The 26,795-nt window shown below is 38.1% G+C and overlaps 1 non-coding gene across 1 annotated transcript; it reads right to left on the bottom strand.

Annotated features, from left to right (window-relative positions):
• Positions 1–9,288: 9,288 nt before the first annotated feature.
• On the bottom strand, positions 9,289–9,393 carry LOC143589400 (small nucleolar RNA R71). The gene has a single exon (XR_013145279.1). It is a non-coding gene; the product is annotated as a small nucleolar RNA R71 (small nucleolar RNA).
• Between the last annotated feature and the right edge of the window lie 17,402 nt (positions 9,394–26,795).

The raw sequence follows: 26,795 nt of genomic DNA, 5'->3' as shown, positions 1-26,795 counted from the left end.
TGCACCGAATCCTCATTGTGCTTAACCCAATCGTTATGGTCTTGGACATCGTCAACGCTAGGTTCATCGGGAATAGGCTCTTCTATTAAATAGTATTTCTTTTCTTGCTTGAGAACGATTGTCAAGTTTCGATACCAATCCATAAAGTTGTTATAATTTAGACGATCCTTATCGAGAATAGACCTTAGTGATAGGTTATTAACGGGTGGGATAATAACGTTAGCTGGGTTGTTGTTTGCGGCCATCTACAAATATAAAAAAGCTCAATTTTACTATTTTCGATATCAATTAATTTCAATCGTTAATACCCTTTATGTCTCCAAGACAATTAATGATTAAAATCTAGAACCCAACGTTACATTCAAATAGTAGTTTGGTGACCTTTATCCTACTATTTAAATTAACAAGGTAGTCAACGTTTGACGATTGCAACCCTTTGCAACTTCTAGTTTTATGTGATCGGTTAAACATCTTATGTTTAGTTGGCATGTTTAATCCCATCAACACCATTGTACACCATGCTTCGGTGACCCTATTCACATGATTTCCAATTTAAGTCGTCCTACTTATACAAGTGGTTAGGTGACCTTTATCCCACAAATATGGCAAACCCACCTGAAACTCGCAAGTTTCCTCCAACATGGTTAGGTGACCTTTATCCCATATTGAGTTCCCAAGTGATTCGAGTGTTGTATAAAAGGATGGTGTTCGACTTATTTTATAAAAGGGATTTTATTTTTCTAAATTCTAGATTGGAAAACCTTTTATGTACCTTCCATTTGCATGCATTCAAATGTATGGTACTTAGTTGAAAAACCCATTTTATTGTGAAATCATTAGCCTTTAATAAAACAAATTTTCTTACCAAATAATTTCTAAGGAACCAATTTTATGCTAGTTATTGATTTTAAGTTGTTAACAATCCAATTTGTAATATCACAAACAAAAGTAAATCAACCACACAAGCATAAAATACACAATCACAAGTTCATAACCATAGCCACCTAATATTGACTACACTTGTTGACCGAAACAAGTGTGCCAAAAAGTCTCTCCTAATGGACCCAAAAGAACATAAACTTGTGTCGGTGAACTCCCACTTGATCCCGTATCCAAATGCTCCAAGTGTTCACTACGTGTTGTGGTGTCCATGACTTTATTTGGGTTTCCTTCCTTGCATCTTCCTTTACAAAAAATATATCCTAATACATTTTTTTCTATAGTAAAGAAAATGCAACTAATCTACTTATTATTACAAACCAAATGAATGAATAAATAGATTACACAACCAAAAAAAAATATTACAACCATATTGAATCATTCAACCAAACTCAAGGCCATGGTTAGGTTATGAAAATCTATTACACATCCAAATATGCAATAACACAATACCAAAATGGTTCCCCTATGACCATAAAACTTTCGGCCAAACCAAGACCAAACCGAAAGTTTCGGGTTTTACAACACAATCAATCATCCAAATGACTTAGTTTTTCAAGATTACCACATGCATGTAAAATATAATCTTGAAAAACTATGGCGTAACCAAAACCCCTAAAATTTTTGGCTAAACCATAAAACCCAAAAATTTTGGGTCTAATGAAGCATGCATCCGTATAAGCGGATCTTGATGCCATTGTTAGGTTTTAACAAGATTATCAAAGTCAAAAAAACACCATTTTTATGAAAAACGCAACGGAAATTAGTTTTAAATCTTGTTAATATGATATATATAAAACCGATTTTACACATGCAAAACCCAAACCCGGATCCAAATACAAAAAACATGCTTATTAGCAAATGCATGTCACTAGAAGTTCTTGCATGTTAAACTACCTTTCAAGAAATCAAAACCCAGATGAAGGAGATGAAGAATGAAGGGCAAGAACTTGAATATGGAAGCTCCTCAAGCTAGCATACCCCAAGCCTCTGACAAACACCTTTGTAACTAGGATTTCACACTTGAAAATCACCTCCTTGCCTTCATTTCTTCTTGGCCGAAAATCCACAAGAAAGAAAAAGAGAGGAAGAGTATTTTGTGTATTGTGTAATTCTACAAAGAGAAAGAGAGAGAGTTGGGAGGTCATAAAAGGCACCAGCCAAGATACCCAATAGAGTCCTTTGCATGTCCCCACTAATATTTTAAATAATAATAAAATATATTGTATTATATAACTTACATTGTGTTATACAAATATATTGTGTCATAAACACTTATATTGTGTCATACACACTTGCATTGTGTTATACACATATATTGTGTCATACACACTTATATTGTGTCATACACACTTGCATGGTGTTATACATATATATTGTGTCATACACAATAACACATTATAGGTAACATGCTTAACATATTGTTACTTAACCATCTTAAGTAACACTATGGAATGCTTTCTCTCAAAGTATAAATCATCCATATGATTTATTCTTTTCACAAGTACAATGTATTTAGAAACCCTTTCCAAATAACATAAGTGTCAATATTTATTTACTTATGATCATATCATATATAAACAAATATAATTGGTGTTTGTCTAGCTTGTTATTGGGTATGACCCGACTTGGATCATGACGTACTAGCCACATCAATTATAATGTGTCTTGGGCCAACCGATTCCAACAATATTTACCAACCACAAGAGTCTTCCACATATTTTCGACCAAAACGATCTAAACATGCGGCAACGACGATGGAATGAATTACTTAGTGACTATGATTGCAAAATTCTTTACCACCCTGGTAAAGCGAAAGTTATAGCCGACGCTCTTAGTCAAAAGACCCATGTTAAATCGATTTTGATTCATAGCGTGATCGTCCAAGTTGGTCTTCAACTTCGTATCTTTGAAGCTCAACATGTCTCTGTCACCGAGAGTAATATGTACGACGAAATGTCCTGTCGCACTAAGCTTAACTCGAAACTAAGCATGATGGTTTGTTGTATTATCTCAATCGTTTGTGGACTCCTCATCACGACAATCTTCGCACGTTCATCATGGATGAAGCTCATAAGTCTTGATATTCCATTTATCCCGGCGAGGATAAGATGTATTTCGATCTACGATCTGCTTTCTAGCGGCCCGGTATGAAGAAAGACATTGCATTATACGTTGCAAAATGCCTTACTTGCGCTAAAGTTAAGGCCAAGTATCAATGACCATCCGGTTTGCTCGTGCAACCGTACATTCCTATTTGGAAATGGGAAGATGTAACCATGGATTTTGTGTTCAAACTTCCGACTACTCGAAGCCGCCACTACGGTATTTGGGCTATAGTCGACCAATTGACTAAGTCCACTCATTTCATCCCGATCAACAAAAAGTTCTCGATTTATCAGCTTGCTTAGATTTATGTTTAGCGTATCGTTTGTCGTCATGGTGTACCTTTGCGTATCATTTCTGATCATGATAGCCGTTTTACTTCTCATTTATGGGCATCACTTAAAACCGTGTTGGGAACTCGATTGGATCTTAGCACAGCCTATCATCCTCAAACAGATGGGCAATCTGAGCGAACGGTTCAAATGCTCGAAGACTTTCTTAGGTCATGTGTTATGGATTTTGGTGGAAACTAGGGTTCTCATCTTCACTTGATTGAGTTTTCTTACAACAATATTTTTCACACGAGTATCGGTATGGCTCCATTCAAAGCGCTTTATAGCCGTAAATGTCGTTCCCTTATCTGTTGGAACGAAATTGATGCAACCCAAATCACTAACCCGGAACTTGTTTAAGTGACTACTGATCGAAAGAGTTATGTTGATAACCGACGAGGACCTCTTAGCTGCTCGTAGCCGTGAAAAGAGTTATGCTGAAAACCGACGACGACCTCTCGAGTTTAATGTCGATGACCGTGTTCTTCTCAAGATATCCCCTTAGAAAGGTGTTGTTCGTTTCGGGAAGAAAGGCAAACTATCTCTTTGATTTGTTGGACCTTTCAAGATTCTCGAACATGTTGGTAGTGTGGCTTATACTCTCGAGCTTCCGCAAAAATTCTCAAATATTCATCCGATGTTTCATATTTCTAATTTTAAGAAATGTCTAGCTGAGGGAAATCTCCACACACCACTTGATCAGGTGCGCATTAATGAAACGACGCACTTTGTTGAGAAACCGGTGGAAATCATGGATCACAAATAAAAGGAAACCAAACGTAGCCGTATACCCTCGAGACAAAATTTCCAAAAGTAGGAAATGTTGTGACATTCGTTGATTTTTATTTGTATACGAATTTGTATTGGAATTCGCTAGCCCGGCCCGTTGGGTCGTTTCGATATATTTTATTTATTATTTATCATCAATAAAATATTCTTGACAATTGAAGTTCATCGCTCGTTCATTCTTTTTATTTTCGATCAATTAATAAAACTCCGTGTGTTAATGTTCAAGCAATTCACACACTAATTCGGGTATAATTTGAAAATTATCCAAGCATATTAATTTTTTCCAATTGTAAAACATTTCAAAGATCAAGGTTCAATGTAGTTTAGTTTAGAATTTAATTTAATATGAATCTTGAGGGGCCAGTAGTGTAAATTGTATTTAAAATATATTAAACTAATAAAATCAACCCCAGCCCACCTCCAACCCCCCCCCCCTCCACTGGCGGCTCCGGCAACCCCTATACACCCGTAATCCTCTCGTCTTGACCCAATAAACTAGTATAATGGCTTTAGTCTTAGTCAATAAACGATAATCAACATATAAATTGTATTTTAACGTCCTATAACCGTCAAATTAATCTGTGATACTCGCCGAAAAACGGCCAAATTCAATTAATGACAATTAATGATTATACGCTCCACTTACTAGTATAAATACGATCCTAATATCAAATTAAACTCACTCTTAATCTCATCACACATTAACAACCTCTCTAAAGTAACTGATTTCTCCTTCAAAGTCTTGTTCCGGCGAGGTCTCATTCTCCTTCAAACCGCCACCTTTCCAGGTAAATGTTACATGGTTTTTATTAGTTTTGATGCGTTTAACAAACCTCTAACAAAATTTGTGCATACATGGAGCCAATTAACAGATCGTAAATCTAGGGTTTATATCTAAAATGAACATGTAGGTTCATATAAACATAATTGTTTCTGAGTTGCAATCAAATGTGTAGCATGGTCCAGTGGTTAAGAGTGTTGGTAGATAAACCTCAGACCCGGGTTCGAACCCGGGTCAATGCATCTTTTTTTTTTATTATATTTAAACCATTTTATTTTTTACTTAAAAATCATATAAATTATTTAAAAATCATAGTAAATCAAATAAAATTATTTTTAAACTAAATACATTTTTATAAATTAAGTATAAAATATATTTTTATCATTTCCCTTCTAAAACCCGAACTTTCATAATCGTTAATCTATTAATTTAAATTAGTTCGTTAACTTTATGTCATCAAACTTTAATTCATTTGTTTTAATTCGTTAACTTATACTTCGTTAGCCGTAATCCGTTAACTGTTGAATTTGCTAAGCCTATATTTCGTTAACCGTAATTCAATTGTTAGTTTATAATTCGTTAATCTTAATCCGTTAACTTTAAATTCGTTAGCTCTTAATTCGTTAACTTTAATTCAATAACTTAGTTATAATTGTTCAAGATAAAATCTTCATTTAAAATCGGTACATTGTAATATTGAAACTCTCATTTTATTGTTAAAGTTATAATGTTAAAGTAATCAAAACCGTTAAAATTTCGTTAAGACTTAAAATAATATTAAATAACACATGACTTAAAGTAATAAAAGTTAAATAAAATAATACATATTCCCAATAAAATTAGACATATATAATTAACCTTAATAATCCCGTTAGATTATTCTTTAAATTTTGCATATTTATTTTTATTTATTGTTCGTACAAATCGTTCGTTTCGGTTCCTTTAACGCTTTTGATTTTATCTTTATTTCCCACTTCCATTTCTAAGGTGAGTTTCACACACCCCTTTTTTTAAACGTTTTAACATTTTGGGGGTAGCATGTATATCCTACTCAAATGATTACTTAGTATGCTTTATTCAAACTACAATTTACATTATGGACTTATGTGCTTATTTGCTTACTCGCGTTGTGCGTTTATCAAAGTACTTTGGTTGTTAGCAACTGAAAAAGACCTTGCTTGCTTTGTACGATTACCCGAGTATGTTTTTTGTCCCCAACTGGAAAGGACCTTGCTTGCGTTGTGCGTTTATCCGAGTACGTTGATTGTTAACAACTGGAAAGGACCTTGCTTGCGTTGTTACACATGTTCATAGAATTGTATGGTTTTTATATATGTATATCAAAACTATGTGACTCTCACCAACTGCTTGTTAGTTGACCTTTTATTTTATATACATGCTACAAGTACAATTATTAGAGGTTGAAGTGATGAAGACACTAGTTTTAGGTTATCAACAATAATGGACAAGTTACTTTAGTTGTTTTCTCTTATTGAATGTATTTTATTGTTTCCACTTGTGTACTTTAGAATTTAAATGAATTAATGATATTATGGTCACTTAATAGTGTCACGTGTGTTTGAACAATCTGTACGTCACACTCGGACGTTTCCGCTTAAGCCTGGATGTTACAAGATTGTTATCAACCAACCTCAAATATTTATACAATACAGATACTTTGAGTTTTTTGCATCAGTTTTATATATTTAATTAATTATTTTGTTATTCTAAGTAAATATCGTTTATCTCATGACCATCTAGGTGAGCATTGGAAGTTAATCTTGAAACTAGTCATAAAGGAAGTTGAGGGGTGATTAGTAAGAGTTAAATAATTAGTATACATTGTCATGGCGTGAAACTTTTCTTCCCATGAAAACATTGTCAGTGAGCATATACTCACGATAAGAAAGCCCTTATTCGATGAAAACTTTGTTGATATATCTGATGTAACACAAAGTGTACATCTTATTACACCAAATTTTCCTCATATTTTAGCCGAACTCCATGCAAATTCATTGTTTTTGGTACTTATTTGAGTTATTTGTGAATTTGCAGGTCCGGGTGCTCGCCCGACAAAGAAAACAAGAAAAGAGGGCATTTCGTGGACAAAATCAGCAATCTGCCGACCCCGCACGACCGTGCAAGATCTTGCACGACCGTGCTTCCCGGAGTTGCAAGCTAGTGCCGCAAAAATGCAAAAGTGCACGACCGTGCATGGTCGTGCGGATGCTCGTGCATGACCTGCACGGCCATGCGGGCCCGTGCTGGTGACCGTGCCAGAACAGAGAAGCCTGACCTTTTGATCAGACTAAAGCAGGGTGTTGACTTTCCACTTATATGCACGACCGTGCATGCCCATGCATGGGCCCGTGCCAGACGTCCAGAAAGCTTAAATACACCTCCACTACTCCCATTTCAAGTGTGGAGCCTTAGGGAAATTCTCTAAAATTGCTGGAAAATTATTCTGTGTTTGCTAGAGAGAATTCAAGGCTTCCATCTTATATGATCATCCTTGCAAGTAGCATTCATCATTCATCTTAGTTTGCAATTTCTTGTTCCTAATAATGCTTTGTTAGACTACTTTGATTTTGTTTGTTGTATCAAGCCTTATGGCTAAATACTCTTGTTACTTAGATTATGTTGAAGCTTTTGCTTATGTGATATTTATCTATGCATGATTTTGACAAGTTGGTGTTCTTCAAGTTTATGACATGTTCTTGAATAGAGTTTGATGGTTGAATGCTTGTTTTAATTCCTAGTCTTGTTAGTTTGATAGATGTTTAACCATAATATGTTGGAAAACTATGTGTTGAGAATTTGTTTATGAACTTAGTTTGTGTATGCATACTTTGTTTATATCATTAAGTTAGGAATGACTAGTGGAAATTAACTTGGTTGTGAATTTTAACAAGCATGAAACCTATCACTTGATATTGGAAAATTGTATGGTGATAATATGATTCTTTGAGTTGGTTAATATTTGCTAGGGATTAAGGCCATAATTCTTGGTTCATATTTTGCTAATTAAAAGTTTCATGTGTTTATCTAGTGTTCTTGAACTTGTCTATTTTACATAATTTTAGGTGGTTAGTTTGTTGTTTTCATTCTAGCTTTCCTTTCATTATGAGATTAGGTAGTTTTGAAAAACTTACTAATCTATGGTTATTAACTTGTTGAAAACCCATCATGTTGTTTTGTTGCTAGTATTAGGTTGCCTTGATTGGAATTTGATGTTGGTGCTTAATACATGATGTTTTGTCATTATCATTGCTATTTTGTCACTAAGTTTGAGTGGATGCATAGTCTAAGTAGCCTTGTTTGGATTGATTGTTAGTTGTATTTTACTTGTTTTGTTATTGTTAAATGCTAGTTTAGTTACTTGAAAAATTACTTGGATTGTTTGTTTGGTTAAATTAATTGCAAAGATTTAGTATCAAAAGTTAGCCGTGTCCATGGATTGACACTCGGTTCTTACCGATACTTTGCTACAAACGATAGGTACACTTGCCATTCGTGTGTGGGTTGGTTGTTGGTGAAAACCATTTTAAAAACCCGATTTTGTGGAACTTTTATCCAAATTTATATATATATTCACACACGTCAAGTTTTTGGCACCGTTGCCGGGGACACGGTGTTTTACTTTTGAAAACATACAAGTAATTGATTTGCCTTGTTGATATTTTTGCTCTATGTTATTTTAGTCTATTTCATTTTTATTCATCTTGTTTTATTTTATTTTAGTTATATTTTTAGATAGTTTTCCGTGTCTTGTCTGTTTCCATTCCGCGTTTCTTTCGGGTGATGCATGTCCACCACACCCGGTCCTGATCTTGTTTCCCCCTTTTCTGAACCCGAGCGACATCTTGGAGAAGGTTTGAGGAGGAGAGCACACGAGATTGCCGAGGTCTTTGAAAACGAAGTTGTAGAGGAGGACGCGAATCCCAAGGTTGAAGAAATGGCGGATCCGAACAATCAAGGTCGCATAGATGATTACACCATGCCGTCCCTCTATGGCTACGGCAGCGGTGTTAGGGAGCCCGAGATTACCGTGAGTTTCAAGATCAAGTCGAGTATTATTCATATGGTCGAAAATTCCGTTTCTTTTCATGGCCTCTCGAACGAGGACCCTCATTCTCATGTAGCGCATTTCCTTTGATTATGCGCGACATTCAAGATCCAGAGGTGTACGGAAGATGCCGTGAGACTCCGACTTTTTCCGTTCTCACTTCGCGGGGCTACCTTGGAGTGGTTAGAGGCACTCCCTTCAGGTTCCATCACCACTTGGAACCAATTGGTTGAGCAGTTTCTTCTTCAGTACTTCCCACCCGATAAAACTGCAAGATACCGGGCAAAAATCACTCTTTTTCGTGTTGATGATGATGAGTCACTTCATGCTGCATGGGAGAGGTTCAAGGGCTTGTTGAGAAAATTCCCTCATCATAGTTTGAGTAGCGGTCTTCAGTGTCGTACGTTCTTTGATGGTTTATCCGGAGCACAGAAGCAGGCCGTTGATCAGGTTGCGGGAGGAGATTTGGTAGGTGTACTCCCAACAAGGCATTGGTTGTCTTGGAGTGAGCTGCTAAGAAGAGTTTTGCATATAATCCGCCTCGTAGTATTCCTTCTACTAAGGGCGTTCTTTATGTCGATTCTAATACCCTTTTTTCCGCTCAGTTAGAAGCCTTGACCAAAAGATTTGACCAGATGCAATCCGATCTGGCTAAGTCTAGCTTTCGTTGTGGGGTGTGTGACGGGAAACACCAGACCAGTCAGTGCCAGTAGGCCATGGTGGTGGAGGATGTTGACTTTGTGGGCTGCCAAAACAATGCCAACAACAACTCCTATAACCCGGGATGCAGAAACCACCCAAATTTCAGCTGGAAAGATAATGGTGGCTCTCAAAATCAAAAGCCACCGGGGTTTGACCGAAATCCAAATTACCAGAATCAACCCCAGAACCAATCTTACCAGCAAAAGCCTCAGTTTCAGGGTTCCAGCAGTAGTGGTCAGTCTAGTAGTGGGTCTAGTGTTGAAAACCTTTTGACTCAGCTTTTGGCTAAAACCGAGACCTCAAACAAACTGGCTGAACAGAGGAACCTGAAGATTGATGAGACTCTCCAGAGACACGATCTCGAGTTGAGGAATCAGAAAGCGTCCATTCAGACCATTGAGAATCAGGTTGGACAGATTGCTCAGCTCCTCTCTGCGAGACCACAGGGTAGCCTTCCGAGTAACACTGAGATTAATCCGAATGCCGAGGCTAAGGCGATTACCCTGCGAAGTGGTAGGTCCACCATTCCTGTTGATGCATCGGTTTCCACACCAAAACCGATTGCCGATGAGATCGAGACTGAGACTCCTAGTGAGGTGCACCTAAGGGTAACCCCATAAAGTACCGCACAAACCAGTGAGCCAGTCAGGACTTATGTTCCTCCCATTCCATACCCAGGCCGTTTAAAGAAGCAGAAGATGGAATAGCAATACGGGATGTAAGACCCCGAATCCCGGGAATCCTACAGTTGGTAATCACATCCACAATTTCACAAAAATTTAAAAACAAACAATTCTTTGTATTTAAAACCAGTTCAGAGTGAATAACAACGGAAAAAGTTTAAGTATTAAAATTCCCAAACACGGGTACATGTGTCCAAAATCGAATGTAAATAAAATAAATGTTTTATTTGAAATCCTTGACCAGAAATGCCTTCAACCTTTCGAGTAGTCTCCAGCACGTCCAAGCGGTAACCTCCAATCCTTAACCTGAAAGTCAAACTAACATACACACAAAGTCAGCTAAAGCTGAGTGAGTTCAGGTTTCATAAACAATATTTCATACTTTATTTCAAAACATATAATTCTAAACAATATAGGGGATAATAATAAAATAATTAATATAATTCACCAAATAATACATTCATCGTCGAACACAAGTACACGGGCCTCTCCACCACGAGTCAAGACTCGAGTAATATACTTGACCCGGACGCGGTAAGACCTAAGCATGTGACACGAGCCTCTCCACCACGGGTCAAACCCGAGTAATATATTTGACTCGGTCATAGCTTACACATCCAAGCACGTGATACGAGCCTCTCCACCACGGCTACAACCCGAGTAATATATTTGACCCGATCTCGGCTCACACATCCAAGCACGTGATACGGGCCTCTCCATCACGGGTACAACCCAAGTAATATATTTGACCCGATCACGGCTCAACATACAACGGGCCTCTTCACCACGGGATTTTAAAACCCGAGTAATATATTTGACCCGCCAAAATGATGATCACGCCACACGGGCCTCTCCACCACGGGATTTGAAAGCCCGAGTAATATTTGACCCGGCCATGATCACCATGCACACACACATCAATAAGCCTACTCACATTATTCTTACTCACGAGGAACTAAATATCATCACACAACCGTAGGCTATAAAGTAACACATACTCATACATACATACATACATACCTCCATACATATATACATATATATGTATATATATATATATATATATATCATCCCAAGACATTCCAAATTACAAGTAAGCCTACGGGCCACAAGGTAATACATAATAATCAGTCCAATACATGAACTAAGTAAATAGGTCTACTCGTATTCAATTACTACCAAGCCTATTAACATCATCGAGTCTAGACCATAATCAGGTATATAACCTTAAGGAATATATGACCATAATGAGTCTAAAATATACTAAGGCATAGAATATAGTCCACTCATAGTTTTATAAATGCACAAATACAAGTAAGGCTATGTAATACCATCCAAATAGTTGTAACGAGTAAAATCGTGTAAAATTGTATTACGGTTTGTATGCTAGCCCAAAACGTAAAAAGATTTTAAAGGGGCATCACGAACTCACCTGAAACGAGCCACACAAACACCAAAGAGTTTGAGAACTTCAAAGCCAATCCACAGTTTACAAGCCTGTCGGATTGCACACAAAGATTACTAACTAAACGTACAGACTCATTTATCCTATGAGACGTTCTAACATGATTTGATTGACCTAAAGCCTTGACATTACCAAATTCAATTACATCAGCCCCCGAGGCCATGTATTTACCAAAACCACCCTTAGTTAATCCTGGGGACAAAGGGTTCCCAATTTACCCCCGAAAGTTGTTGACTTTATCGAATACGCGCGTTAACAGGTTGTTTATGCACTTAGATGCCGACTCAGCCCCGTGTGGACCAAATTTAGTAAAATCACAGCCAACAAGTCCACACGACGCTACACAAGTTGGATGGGTCAGTAATTCGCAAGCACGATGCACAAATTACCAATAAACGCGAATTTGCGCCGTACAGACCCGTTTGAGTAACCGACAACCAATTCAGCCCCAATAACATAAAAATATAGTTTTTCACAGCCAACAAATCATACCGAGGCTACAACATCTGAATTGGTTGTTAATTTCCTCAAACAACGCGCTAAACGCAACAATTGACAAACTAGACAACCGAACCTAGTTTTCACTTCATCAACAATTGACCAATCTAACGAATGCCAAAACTCATGATAATAAAGCATATTACACTAGACATACCTAAGAAGATGACGGAGCACGAACTTCAATTATAAGAGCCCCTAAAGATGCGAGAAAGGGCAGCCACCGGTTAAACCTAAAACGAACTTATCAATCAATAACGAATATAACATGCAGATTTTAGCATGCAAAGATGTATTTTATTACATAGGAAAACCATAGAATTAAATTATTAAATTCTTACAAGAGTGCATAAATATCTTAAGTTTATAAAAATATTTTTATTATATTTTTCTAGTGGACACAAAAATCATAAGAATTCCTTCAACACAGAAAGGTATGTGCAGCTATTTCAGTGCGCAACAACATGGTTTTATTTTTATAAAATTCATTACCTACCCAAATTAAATGATTCCAATTAGGTTTGGTTCCTAACTCAAAATATTAACTTCCAGTAGTGGAATCAACCAATTTAGACTTGTCGAAAATGGGTTATGATGTCGGGAAGACAGACCAGAATCCATCATCCCGCATCAGCTTTGACACTCGATCTTATAAAATCATAAAAAGTATTCAAATCTCGTCCAAAAATTACATATTATACCTTTCTGGAAACTAGACTCAAATCAGAATATCATAGAAACAAGAATTGATCAAAACCAATATATTTTCATTGAGTTACAGACCGAGCAATAAACAAGTACGAATCTGTCAGAAATTGTTATAATCAAAACTCAACCCTAACATGTTCAACAAAGGTTTTAATGGTGAAAAAGAGTTGTATGATGATAGAACCGACCTTGAATTAGATACGGGAGGCCGGAGAATGGCTGAAACCTGTACAGAAATCGAGGAGGAGACCCTCCCATGGCTGCTGATTGGAAATTAGGAGGATGGAAGCAAGTTAGGGTTTATGTTATAAAAATTTTACATCTAGGCCCTTCCACTTATAAATTATGATGTCTTAGATTAAACGTTAACTACATAGGCTTACAAGAAAGGCAAAGAGGTCCCCAAGGAAAGCCAGATCGAGTCTCAGTAAATACAAACTCTACAACACATAGATCCTTTTAACGAAAATTTGCGGGCATTACACGGGAAATTCTTAGAACTTTTTAAGCAGCTTCACATTAATCTTCCGTTTCTCGATGCGTTGAAAGAAATGCCTAAGTATGCTAAGTTTCTGAAAGAGGTCCTCTCGAATAAGAATAAATTAGAAGAGCTTTCTTGTGTGACTTTGAATGAGGAGTGTTCAGCGGTCCTTAAGAATAAACTGCCCAAAAAAATGACCGATCCGGGCAATTTTACCATTCCATGTTTGATCGGTAGTTTGTCGGTTAGTAACACTTTAGCCGACCTAGTTGCTAGCATTAACTTGATGCCTTATTCTGTTTTTGCAAAGCTAGACCTAGGTGAGCCTAAGCCTACTCGCATGAGCATTCAGCTTGCCGACCGCTCGGTGAAATACCCGAGAGGTATAGTTGAGAATATGCTCGTGAAAATCGACAAATTTGTATTTCCTGTTGAATTTGGGATCTTGGACATGGATGAGGATAAAAATATACCACTCATCCTAGGTCGACCTTTCCTAGCCACTACTAGAGCTCTCATTGATGTCTGCACCGGCAGACTCACTCTTAGAGTTGGAGACGAGGAGGTGACCTTTGATATTGGGAGATCCATGCGCCACCCGCATGATCATGTTGACGTGTTATACATTGATACCATCGATTCTTGCGTCTATTAGCACATACAGGACACATGTGAGGAGGACTCTTTGGATACTCAGTTGTGTGTTGGAGGGATTTCTGACTTGGTCAGTGGACCTCTATTTGAGGAGTTGGTCTGTGGTGTGGACCACAAGCCTCCTGAGTGTTTAGAAAGGATTGAGGATGTTGATCGCGTTTCCGAGCCTAAGGCAAAACCTTCTGTTGTGGACCCACCATCTATTGAGCTTAAGGAGCACCCGTCCCATTTGGAGTATGCCTTCTTAGAGGATGGGTCCCGCCTTCCTGTTATCATTTCTGCTAGTTTGTCGAGCGAGGAGAAGGTGAAGTTGCTCGCGGTTCTAAAGAGGCATAAGCACGCGATCGCCTGGAAGATCATGGATATAAAAGGGATCAATCCATCCTTTTGTACCCATAAGATCTTGATGGAGGAGGAGTACAAACTCGTGGTGCCGCACCAATGGCATCTCAACCCTAATATGCAAGACGTTGTGAAGAAAGAGGTCATCAAGCTTCTAGATGCTGGATTGATTTATCCGATCTCTGATTCCCCATGGGTGAGCCCGGTGCAGGTCGTCCTTAAAAAGGGCGGTATGACGGTTGTTGTGAATGAGAAGAATGAGTTGATTCCTATGCGAACCGACCCGGGATGGAGAGTTTGCATTTACTACCGCAAACTCAACGATGCCACGAGGAAAGACCATTTTCTACTCCCCTTCATTGACCAGATGTTGGATCGACTGTCGGGAAAGATATACTATTGCTTTCTTGACGGTTTCTCGGGATACTTTCTGTGACATTTTAGCCAAAACAAGGTACACCTCAGTACGTATTTACCGATTAAGCAAATAAACGCCTTTTGCGTAACAAACGAACAATTAACCGAACGGGTCGGGTTATGATCCAGATATCTCGGGGGGCCATCTATAAGTGATATACGATCTATACAAGCAAAAATATTAGAAATATGGTCTTAGTTTGATAGCAAACAAATTAAACGAAAACATGCTCGTTTAACCACCCGCTATAGATTTAAACGCGAAAGATAGTTACAAACCAAGCATTGTGTCATCCGTTAAGCCGAAAAAGACTTACCAAACACTTATTTGAAATGTTTTAAGCAATTCGTGAAAATATTTTTTATTTTTACAAACATATAGTATGCTTTTATAATTTTACACAAAACTAGCCGAAAAACACTTGTTTTTGCGCTGTTTGTCGCACCCGATAAGTTTTTCGCGCCAAAAAACCGAACCCGAACTAAATTTGGACCGGGCTTTTCGTATTAGGCTTGAGAAAACAGATTGTTGGGCCAAAATGGGCCCAAGGGGGCCCAAACCATCCTTCCAATCGGACCAGCCCACCCCACCCCCCATTTTTTTTATATAACTTGTTTAGGAAGCTTGTTTATCCAAATTGGTTTATAAAATCTGAGTTCCAAGCAGCTGCATCCTAAAATTCCAGAAAACCTCCAAATTCTAAGGTAAAGGGCTTAAATAAGTAGCTTTTGAACTTGTTTAAACTTGTTTAATACCATAAAAACATGTCTTGGTTACTAAAAATCATTCCTAACCGTGTAAAAATCCTAAAAATGGTCCATAAACATGTTTTGATCATACACATGGTAAGGAACCTGTTTTGATAGTTTTTTTTGGCCATAAACACGGATTAAAGGGTTGAAACGCCGTTTTTACGGTTCAAAAGTTCGTTTTTGTGCACTAGCCGAAACCCTAAGTTAAGGGATGTTATGTTGATTAAATATTTCTTGGTTTGTGATATAGGACTTTTACCTAGCTTTCTTAGAAGCACAAGAACCTGAAAACTTGATTAAAAGGTCGGAAACGAGCCAAACCCGCTAAGGTAAAGCCGAAACACTCGCTTACGGACTATTTAGGTTAAGGTTGTGATGTGCATATTTTTAGAACTTGAAATTTTTCAGGCACATCAGAGACTATGTCAATAAGTCCCTGATCAAATTTGGTAATTTTTCAATCATCCGAGAATATTTGGCGAATTTATTACCAAATTGGGACGTTTATTTGGGAAAAATATCTAAAATACTTCAAAAATTATGAAAATTTTCTGGGAACTTAGATTTGATGTATTTTTATTACATATGAATTTTGGGATGATTTGGAGAAGTTTAAAGGTGTTTTGTTTATTTGCGTTCGTGTGAATTTTTACAGCCGAATTTGGGCGGAAAAGAATATTGCAAGAGCTTTTTACATTCTAGAATTGATACAGGTTTTTTTGGGACATGATTTGAGTATTCAGGAATTTTTGTGGAATTTTTGGAAATTTTTTGGGGTAAACGGACGATTTTTAGGCGAAATATAGCTGATAAAATGAATTTTTATAAATTAATAAATCGGTAAATAAATTCCAGAAATATTTTTATTAAAATATACATATTTTAATTGATAAGTGGTTAAATTTTCATAATTTAATGATTAACGGTTAATTAATTATGCTAATCTAAATATTAAACAAATTTAGTTTTTATAAAAACCGGCAAGTTCGCGTCTAGTGAATCTGCGGGAATATCAAAACACCAAGAGTGATCAAAAATCATATTTTTGGGCTAATTAAGTAAAACTGAACTTTTCTATGAGAAACCTGGACAATCTGGGTGGATTGTGCGCGTTTCTTCTCAAATCAAACTGAATAAACGGAAACGGGCCCCATGGCTAATCCGGGACCCCAGTATGTGATCTTTCTTTATAACTTAATCATGTTATTAACCTATACATTTACCCAAGCTTATTTTCCCATAACTGCTTTCTGAACGCGTAAACAAGCAACTTGGCCCAGCTGGGAAAACATGAGTCTCAGCCAAGTTCGGTCTTAAGTATTAGACATTGAACAACATCACAACCTAAGCCTATTGCCACTTTCTGGGCATTCCAGCTACACCCAGATTAGTTATACAGCCCAGTTTAGTATTGAGATTATAATAATATTAAAATATTAATATTATTATAATATTGATTATAGGAACTACTGATAGCGGACTGAACAAACCGCGAGTTGATACAGTACTGAATATCTACTAAACCGTGAGTTTCATGACCCCACTTTTAAACTGTTTTACGCACTTTTGGGGTGAAAAGCATGTTTGATTACATATACATACCTGAAACATGTACTGATGTGAATTATCTAAGTGCTAACACACGAAAGTCCCCACGATCACAGTGATTAACTTCGAGCCGGTGGCTTGTGAATAGTACTATTGGTTTGACAAACCCAAACGGAATCGGCCTGGTTGTCGTGTCACATAGCGCCGTTTGCACATGACCATATTTATACAAACAGGCTATGTAGTATTAGACATAGCTACCGGGGCATGTTGTGGGCGGAAAGGGGCCACAGTGGTTGATTGAGCGTGGGAAATGGATGCACGCAGCACATACAGTCAAGGCTTCACTGTAGCTTAGCATAATTACATCACATACATCATTTACATACATACATACTTATTTCATGATTACAAGTGTTGACTTGTGAATACTCATTACTGTTTTCTTGAAACTCGTGAAACTCACCAACTCTAGTAGTTGACCTGTTTTAAACTGCTTTTCAGGTGTACCTAAATCGGAGTAATTTGGTGATCTGTTACTTGCCTGAAGTGTGTGATCGATGCTATGTGAATAGAAGCAAGGGTGTTAGTAGTAAGAACGTTTAGCTAACGAATTAGTTTTGTTTGTACCACCTAGACTGTAAAACAATGATAGAACAAAGAAATGTAATATATTGTAAATTAGTCTATAATGTTTATTTATAAACAATGTGTTGATACCAGAGGTGTCTGTTATATTCTCATTTTACGCTTCCGCATTATGCTAGTCGGGGTGTGACAGAAGTTGGTATCAGAGCCATTGGTTATAAAGGATTAGGTTATCTCTTAGGGTACCTTAAATATAACCGTAGGCTCGATTAACTCTGGGAAATAATTAAATAATAAATTAATATTATATACTGATGGATGTCGGGAAAACTTGTAGGGCAAGTGAGTTATTGTGGTCCGGAACATAATAACAGACTTGCTTGTACGAGGGAATTCTGGGAGAAGTCGCGGAACGTGTGGTTAGGTAAAAATGGCAACATATGTGTATAAAAGATAATGTGTAAGTATATATATCTATATTTAACGCTCATACGTGCTTATGTGGAACAAAGTGTATGAATACGTGTACGTACGATACTGTTGATGACGGTACATTTTACTATCAATATTATATTCATTTATATTCAATATTGATTTAAAAAATAATAATAATTAAAATTTTAATAAACCTAATATTATATTCTAATATAATTAATATTAAATTTGGCTTAACTAATTAATCCTTTCGACAATAGTTAGCGCTAGTAATAGTTATTATTCTTATAACTAACCTTTGTGCATAGTCATGTCAAGGAATAACGAGTACGTACCGGAAGAAGAACCGGTAATCTCTGTAGAGGAGGATCCCGAGGAAGAATCAGAGGAGGATCCAGAAGAGGAGGATCCAGAAAAGGAACCGGAGGAGGAGGAAGAGGTGGAAGAAGAAGTTATCTGTAGAGAGCTACCCAGGAATGTGCCTGATCTATCCGGCTACAGATGCGATAGTTACCCACCCAGGTCAACACGCAGGGATCAAGACGAAGTTAACAGTCAGTATCGTTCACCTGCTAGAGTAGCCAGATTACCCACTCCACCTATACACCTGTCGCCGACGACTTCAGCTACTGCGCGAGTCCGGCAGACTGCTCGTATTCGGGTAACCCCGATTGACCCTACCTCGATTCCATTCAGATCTACCCATGACCGGAGAGGACCTTCACGCCCTAGGGTAGATACTTCATCTTCTCGTTCATTGAGTATACCTACCCCTCGCCCTGACCTCCCAAACGCAGGAAACAACTCTTGGATGGCTGTCCTGACTGACCGTGTGATAGACCACTCGATAGCCATAACTAACATTAACCAGGAGAGGAGGGACATGACCCAATACTTATCGACGTTACATCAGATAGTACTGAACTTGCAGCATTCAGATGCCTACCACCACTGTTGTTTGGATAGGGTGACAGTTCGGCTGTGGAACTGTTACTGGGTGATTACGGTGCTGTTAATTTTATGTTTGTGGTTAGCCTATCGTCTGTATGGATAGATGCGGGATATTACAATTATGTGTACATGATCTTTTGATACCCCATGTTTGTATATAGTAGTATGTTATGTTAACGTGGAGCACAAATTTGTACATCATTACAAGCACTGACCCTTATAGGGTTAAGTCTAACCGTCACTTAGTGATAGATTTTGATATATACATGCAAGCACTGGCCTTTATCAGGCTAAGTCTATGTACCTCTTATTATCGATATACAGAACAATTTGTGAAATGTCAGTATGTTATTTGGTTTACCTGTACAACATTTATTGTGATTATTATTACACAGTGCCGTAGACTGGAATTAGTACTAATTGGCTTATATTTGTTTATCATTATAGAATGGCCCCAAAGAAAGCAAACCCTATGACTGAGGCAGAAATAGCCAAGATGATTGCTCGGCAAATGCAGGCAGTAATTCCGCTTATTGTAACACAAGTAACTGCCGGTGTAAACGCAAATATGCAAACAAACCAACAACAAAACAATAATGCTCCCCCAACCAACAATGAAAAAATTACAAATAACAATCCCCCACCTAATACAAATACCCCTACCAATGCAAATAATCCCCCACCAAACCCAAGCAATAACAATAACAACCCTCATCCCCCTCGAAGGGAATATTCGATCAAAAACTTTCTGGCCTGTAAACCGATCGAATTCAAAGGTATTGAAGGGCCAAACGGGCTGATTAAATGAATCGAAAAGACTGAATTTGTCCTCAATATCAGCAATTGTCCACCCGAAAACATTGTCAAGTATGTTGCTTCTACTTTTACAGATCATGCTTTGATGTGGTGGAACACTACGGTGCAGATAAAAGGTCAAGATACGGTGAATCGCATAACATGGGCTGAACTCAAAACACTGATGCTGGAACATTTCTGCCCAAGGAACGAAATTCAAAGATTAGAACACGAACTTTGGAGTTTGGAGATGAGAGGAGCGGATCATTTGGGATACACGAACCGCTTCAATGAATTGGCTCGCTTAGTACCATGGTTAGTAACTCCTGAAAATAAACGAGTTGAACGTTATATTTGGGGTTTAGCCCCGGAAGTGAGGAGTTTGGTGAACTCTGTGAGTCACACTTCGTTCGAGAATGCCATGACTCAGGCCGACATCGTAACTTTCGACTTGGTAAGAAGCGGAGTGTTGAGAATGCCCAGGGAATCATCAGGTATGAAACGAACTGACTATGGGACGAGAGCACAAGGAGGACAATCAAGCAAACGTGCACGTCCGACAATCAGAAATTATACTATAACTGGTTCCGATACGAAGCAAGACAAGTATAAGGGACCCTTTCCAAAGTGTGACAGATGTAATTACCATCATGTGGGAGAGTGCAGATTGCCGGTATGCCAGAAATGTGGTCGAACTGGGCATTATGCCCCTAATCGCAGAGCAGGTGCAGAAATTGTAAGCCGACCAACTCAAATAACTCAACCTCGTCGTTCACCGCCACCGAGACCTCAGCCAATCCGCCAACAACCTATCCAACAAACTTCAACCGCAGCAACCTACTGTGCCTGTTATGAATGTGGCAGTACAGATCATATTAGAAGAAACTGCCCCAAGTTGAATCCAAGAGCAGTTACTAGACCAAACCAAGCATCGACTTCAAGTGCGTCTCGGGGACGCGCGTTTGTTATCGGGTCTGGAGAAGCACGACAAGACTCAAACGTAGTAACAGGTACATTTGTTGTTTCTGATCAATATGCTTCTGTGTTATTTAATACTGGTGCCGATAGAAGCTTTGTTTCCTCTAGTTTTGTGTCCCTGGGTAACATGCCAGTTAGTGAACTAACAAATCCCTATACTATAGAACTCGCTAACGGTAACTCTATAACTGTCAACCAAATAATCCAACACTGTTCCATTATTATTAATGACCACCCATTCCTTATTGACCTACTCCAGGTAGAGTTAGGAAGTTTTGATGTTATTGTCGGCATGGACTGGTTAACCAAGTATAAGGCGGAGATTGTGTGTAACGACAAGACAGTTAGAATTCCCTTTTCGAATGGTAAGGTGATTGTGTGTAACGACAAGACAGTACAAGGAGAGAAGTCTGGTTCGATGTTACCTCTCGTGTCTCATCTCAAAGTGTTGAAATGTTTACGCCTAGGTTGTATAGCTTTCCTGGCAAACGTGACTATAAAGAACCCTGATGAGAAATTCATAGAAGAAATTCCCGTTGTACGTGAATACCTCGATGTCTTTCCTGACGATTTACCCGGATTACCACCGAACCGACAAGTTGAATTCCGCATAGACTTAATTCCAGGATCAGCCCCTATTGCTAAGGCACCTTATCGACTGGCACCCTCTGAAATGCAAGAACTATCCAACCAGTTACAAGAATTGTTAGATAAGGGTTTCATTCGTCCTAGTTATTCTCCTTGGGGAGCACCGGAATTATTTGTGAAGAAGAAAGATGGAAGTTTTAGAATGTGCATCGATTACCGGGAATTAAACAAAGTTATCATCAAGAACCGATACCCTCTTCCACGAATAGATGATTTGTTTGACCAACTCCAAGGGGCAAACTATTTCTCGAAAATTGACCTTCGATCCGGTTACCATCAAGTTAAGATTCAAGAGGAAGACGTGTCTAAAACGGCGTTCCGAACTCGTTATGGCCACTACGAATTTTTAGTCATGCCGTTCGGACTGACTAATGCTCCCGCAGTTTTCATGGACCTTATGAATCGAGTTTGTAAACCGTACCTCGACAAATTCGTTATCGTGTTTATAGATGACATTTTGATATATTCGAAAACCAAGGAGGAACACGAGCAGCATTTACGAACTATCTTGGAGTTGTTGAAGCAGGAAAGGTTGTATGCCAAGCTGTCAAAATGTGAATTTTGGCTACAAGAAGTACAATTTCTAGGGCATGTTGTTAACCGACACGGTATTCATGTAGACCCGAGTAAAGTTGAAGCCATCAAAAATTGGCAGGCCCCAAAGTCACCGAAACAGATCCGCCAATTTTTGGGTTTAGCAGGGTATTATCGGCGTTTTATTGCTAACTTTTCCAGCATAGCCCACCTTTAACTCTTTTGACTCAAAAAGATCGTGCTTACGTTTGGGAAGAAGAACAAGAAGCGGCTTTTCAATTTCTGAAACAGAAACTATGCCAAGCCCCGATACTGAGTCTTCCACAGGGAACTGATGATCTGGTAGTTTATTGTGATGCGTCCCGGAAAGGTTTAGGGTGCGTACTAATGCAAAGAAACAAAGTCATAGCATACGCTTCTCGACAATTAAAGGTGCACGAGAAGAATTATACCACCCATGATTTGGAACTGGGCGCGGTTATTTTTGCACTCAAGATCTGGAGGCACTATTTGTATGGCACCAAGTGTACAGTATACACCGACCACAAAAGCCTACAGCATATTTTTGACCAGAAAGAACTAAACATGAGGCAGAGGAGATGGGTAGAATTGTTGAACGATTATGACTGTGAGATTCGATACCACCCGGGCAAGGCTAATATAGTAGCAGATGCTTTGAGCAGAAAAGACAGGATCAAACCACTACGGGTCCGAGCACTTGGAATGCTCGTCCAAACCAGTCTCACCGAACAAATTCGTATTGCTCAAAATGAAGCTCTGAAGGAGATCACTTGGAAAATGAAAACTTGCATGGAACCGAACAAAAATTTGAAGAAAGAACTGGTGAAATTCTATACTACAAAAACCGAGTTTGGATTCCACTTTCAGCAATCTGCGTGACTTGATCATGGACGAAGCCCACAAGTCCAAATACTCCATTCATCCTGGAACGGATAAGATGTACAAGGACTTGAAGGAGTATTATTGGTGGCCCGGTATGAAGAAGGATATAGCCACGTACGTCAGTAAATGTTTAACGTGTGCGAGAGTTAAGGCTGAATATCAAAAACCTTCGGGAATGTTGCACCAACCGGAAATACCACAATGGAAATGGGAACAAATTACCATGGATTTTGTAACACATCTCCCAAAAACCTCTAGAGGAAACGATGCAATATGAGTGATAGTTGACCGACTAACCAAATCCGCACACTTCCTTTCAATCTGAACCACGTTCACAACCGAAAAACTTGCTCACATCTACATCAATGAAATCGTATCCCGACACGGCGTACCCATTTCAATTATTTCTGATCGCGATAGCCATTTCACCTCTCGTTTCTGGCAAGCCGTACAAGAAGCTTTGGGAACCCGAATTGACCTAAGTACCGCCTACCATCCCCAAACTGAGGTCAATCTAAACGAACCATTCAAACCTTAGAAGATTTGCTTCGCGCTTGTGTACTAGACTTTGGTGGAAACTGGGATCAACATCTTCCACTGGTCGAATTTTCGTACAACAATAGCTATCACAGTAGCATTCAAGCGGCACCGTCTGAAGTGCTGTATGGACGGAAATGTATATCACCCTTGTGCTGGACTGAGGTTGAAGATACCCAAATTAAACGATCTGACTTGATTCAAGAAACCACTGAAAAAATCCGTAAAATCACAAACAAATTGAAAATTTCCCGAGATCGACAGAAAAGCTATGCTGATGTTCGTAGAAACCCATTATCCTTTGAAATATGCGACAGAGTTTTTCTGAAAGTATCCCCGTGGAAAGGCGTCATTCGATTCGGAAAAACCGGTAAACTAGCCCCACGATACATTGGGCCATTTGAAGTCATTTCTAATATAGGTCAGGTAGCTTACCGACTGAAACTTCCTGTGGGGTTGAGCTCTATTCACGATGTCTTTCATGTTTCGAACCTGAAAAAGTGTCTTACTGACGAAACCGAAATCGTGCCATTAAAAGACGTAAACATAAACGAAAAACTGAATTTCGTTGAAGAATCGGTGGAAATATTAGAGGGAAAATTAAAACAATTAAGACACAACAAAATCTCTCTAGTAAAAGTTCGGTGGAATTCACAAAGGGGACCCGAATTCACGTGGGAGCGGAAATCCGAATTCAAAAAGAAATACCCGCACCTGTTTCCAAACAAAGACAAAGTTGAATAACCGAATTTCGGGGACGAAATTTTCTAACGGGGGGAGAATGTGACATTTGAGCCAAAACAAGGTACACCTTAGTACGTATTTACCAATTAAGCAAATAAACGCCTTTTGCGTAACAAACGAACAATTAACCGAACGGGTCGAGTTATGACCCAGATATCTCGGGGGGCCTTCTATAAGTGATATACGATCTATACAAGCTAAAATATTAGAAATATGGTCTTAGTTTGATAGCAAACAAGTTAAACGAAAACATGCTCGTTTAACCACCCGCTATAGATTTAAACGCGAAAGATAGTTACAAACCAAGCATTGTATCATCCGTTAAGCCGAAAAAGACTTACCAACCACTTATTTTGAAATTTTTTAAGCGATCCGTGAAAATATTTTTTATTTTTACAAACATATAGTATGCTTTTATAATTTTACACAAAACTAGCCGAAAAACACTTGTTTTCGGCCGTTTGTCGCACCCGATAAGTTTTTCGCGCCAAAAACCGAACCCGAACTAAATTTGGACCGGAATTTTTGTATTGGGCCTGAGAAAACAGATTGTTGGGCCAAAATGGGCCCGAGGGGGCCCAAACCATCCTTCCGATCGGACCAGCCTACCCCACCCCCCATTTTTTTTATATAACTTGTTTAGGAAGCTTGTTTATCCAATTTAGTTTATAAAATCTGAGGTCCAAGAAGCTTCATCCTAAAATTCCAGAAAACCTCCAAACCCTAAGGTAAAGGGCTTAAATAAGTAGCTTTTGAACTTGTTTAAACTTGTTTAATACCATAAAAACATGTCTTGGTTACTAAAAATCATTCCTAACCGTGTAAAAATCCTAAAAATGGTCCATAAACATGTTTTGATCATACACATGGTAAGGAACCTGTTTTGATAGTTTTTTTGGCCATAAACACGGATTAAAGGGTTGAAACGGCGTTTTTACGATTCAAAAGTTCGTTTTTGTGCACTAGCCAAACCCTAAGTTAAGGGCTGTTATGTTGATGAAATATTGCTTGGTTTGTGATATAGGACTTGTACCTAGCTTGCTTAGAAGCACAAGAACCTGAAAACTTGATTAAAAGGTCGGAAACGCGCCAAACCCGCTAAGGTAATGCCGAAACACTCGCTTACGGGCTATTTAGGTTAAGGTTGTGATGTGTATAATTTTAGGACTTGAAATTTTTAAGGGACATCAGAGACCATGTCAATAAGTACATTTTCAAATTTGGTAATTTTTCGACCATCCGAGAATAATTAGCTAATTTATTACCGAATTGGGACGTTTATTTGGGAAAAATAGCTAAAATACTTCAAAAATTATAAAACTTTTCTGGGAACTCAGATTTGATGTATTTTGATCACATATGAATTTTGGGATCATTTGGAGAAGTTTAAAGGTGTTTTGTTTATTTGCGTTCGTGTGAATTTTTACAGCGAATTTGGGCCGAAAAGAATATTGCACGAGCTTTTTATATTCTGGAATTGATACAAGTTGTTTTGGGACATGATTTGAGTATTCAAGAATGTTTTTGGAATTTTTGAAAATTTTTTGGGGTAAACGGACGATTTTCAGGCGAAATATAGCTGATAAAATGAATTTTTTTAAATTAATAAATCAGTAAATAAATTTCAGAAATATTTTTATAAAAATCTACATATTTTAATTGATAAGTGGTTAAATTTTCATAATTTAATGAATAACGGTTAATTAATTATGCTAATCTAAATATTAAACAAATTCAGTTTTTATAAAAATCGGCAAGTTCGCGTCTAGTGTATCTGCGGGAATATCAAAACACCAAGAGTGATAAAAAAAATCATATTTTTGGGCTAATTAAGTAAAAATGAACTTTTCTATGAGCAACCTGGACAATCCGGGTGGATTGTGCGCGTTTCTTCTCAAATCAAACTGAATAAACGGAAACGGGCCCCGTGGCTAATCCGGGACCCCAGTATGTGATCTTTCTTTATAACTTAATCATGTTATTAACCTATACATTTACCCAAGCTTATTTTCCCATAACTGCTTTCTGAACGCGTAAACAAGCAACTTGGCCCAGCTGGGAAAACATGAGTCTCAGCCAAGTTCGGTCTTAAGTATTAGACATTGAACAACATCACAACCTAAGCCTATTGCCACTTTCTGGGCATTCCAGCTACACCCAGATTAGTTATACAGCCCAGTTTAGTATTGAGATTATAATAATATTAAAATATTAATATTATTATAACATTGATTATAGGAACTACTGATAGCGGACTGAACAAACCGCGAGTTGATACAGTACTGAATATCTACTAAACCGTGAGTTTCATGACCCCACTTTTAAACTGTTTTACGAACTTTTGGGGTGAAAAGCATGTTTGATTACATATACATACCTGAAACATGTACTGATGTGAATTATCTAAGTGCTAACACA

Source organism: Bidens hawaiensis, unplaced genomic scaffold (assembly GCF_021521415.1).
Source record: "Bidens hawaiensis isolate Kalapana, Puna unplaced genomic scaffold, B.hawaiensis_p1.1 tig00037543_1, whole genome shotgun sequence".
Classification (NCBI taxonomy): domain Eukaryota; kingdom Viridiplantae; phylum Streptophyta; class Magnoliopsida; order Asterales; family Asteraceae; genus Bidens; species Bidens hawaiensis.
The sequence above is the reverse complement of the archived record's forward strand: the minus strand, read 5'-3'. Positions and strand labels throughout refer to the sequence as shown.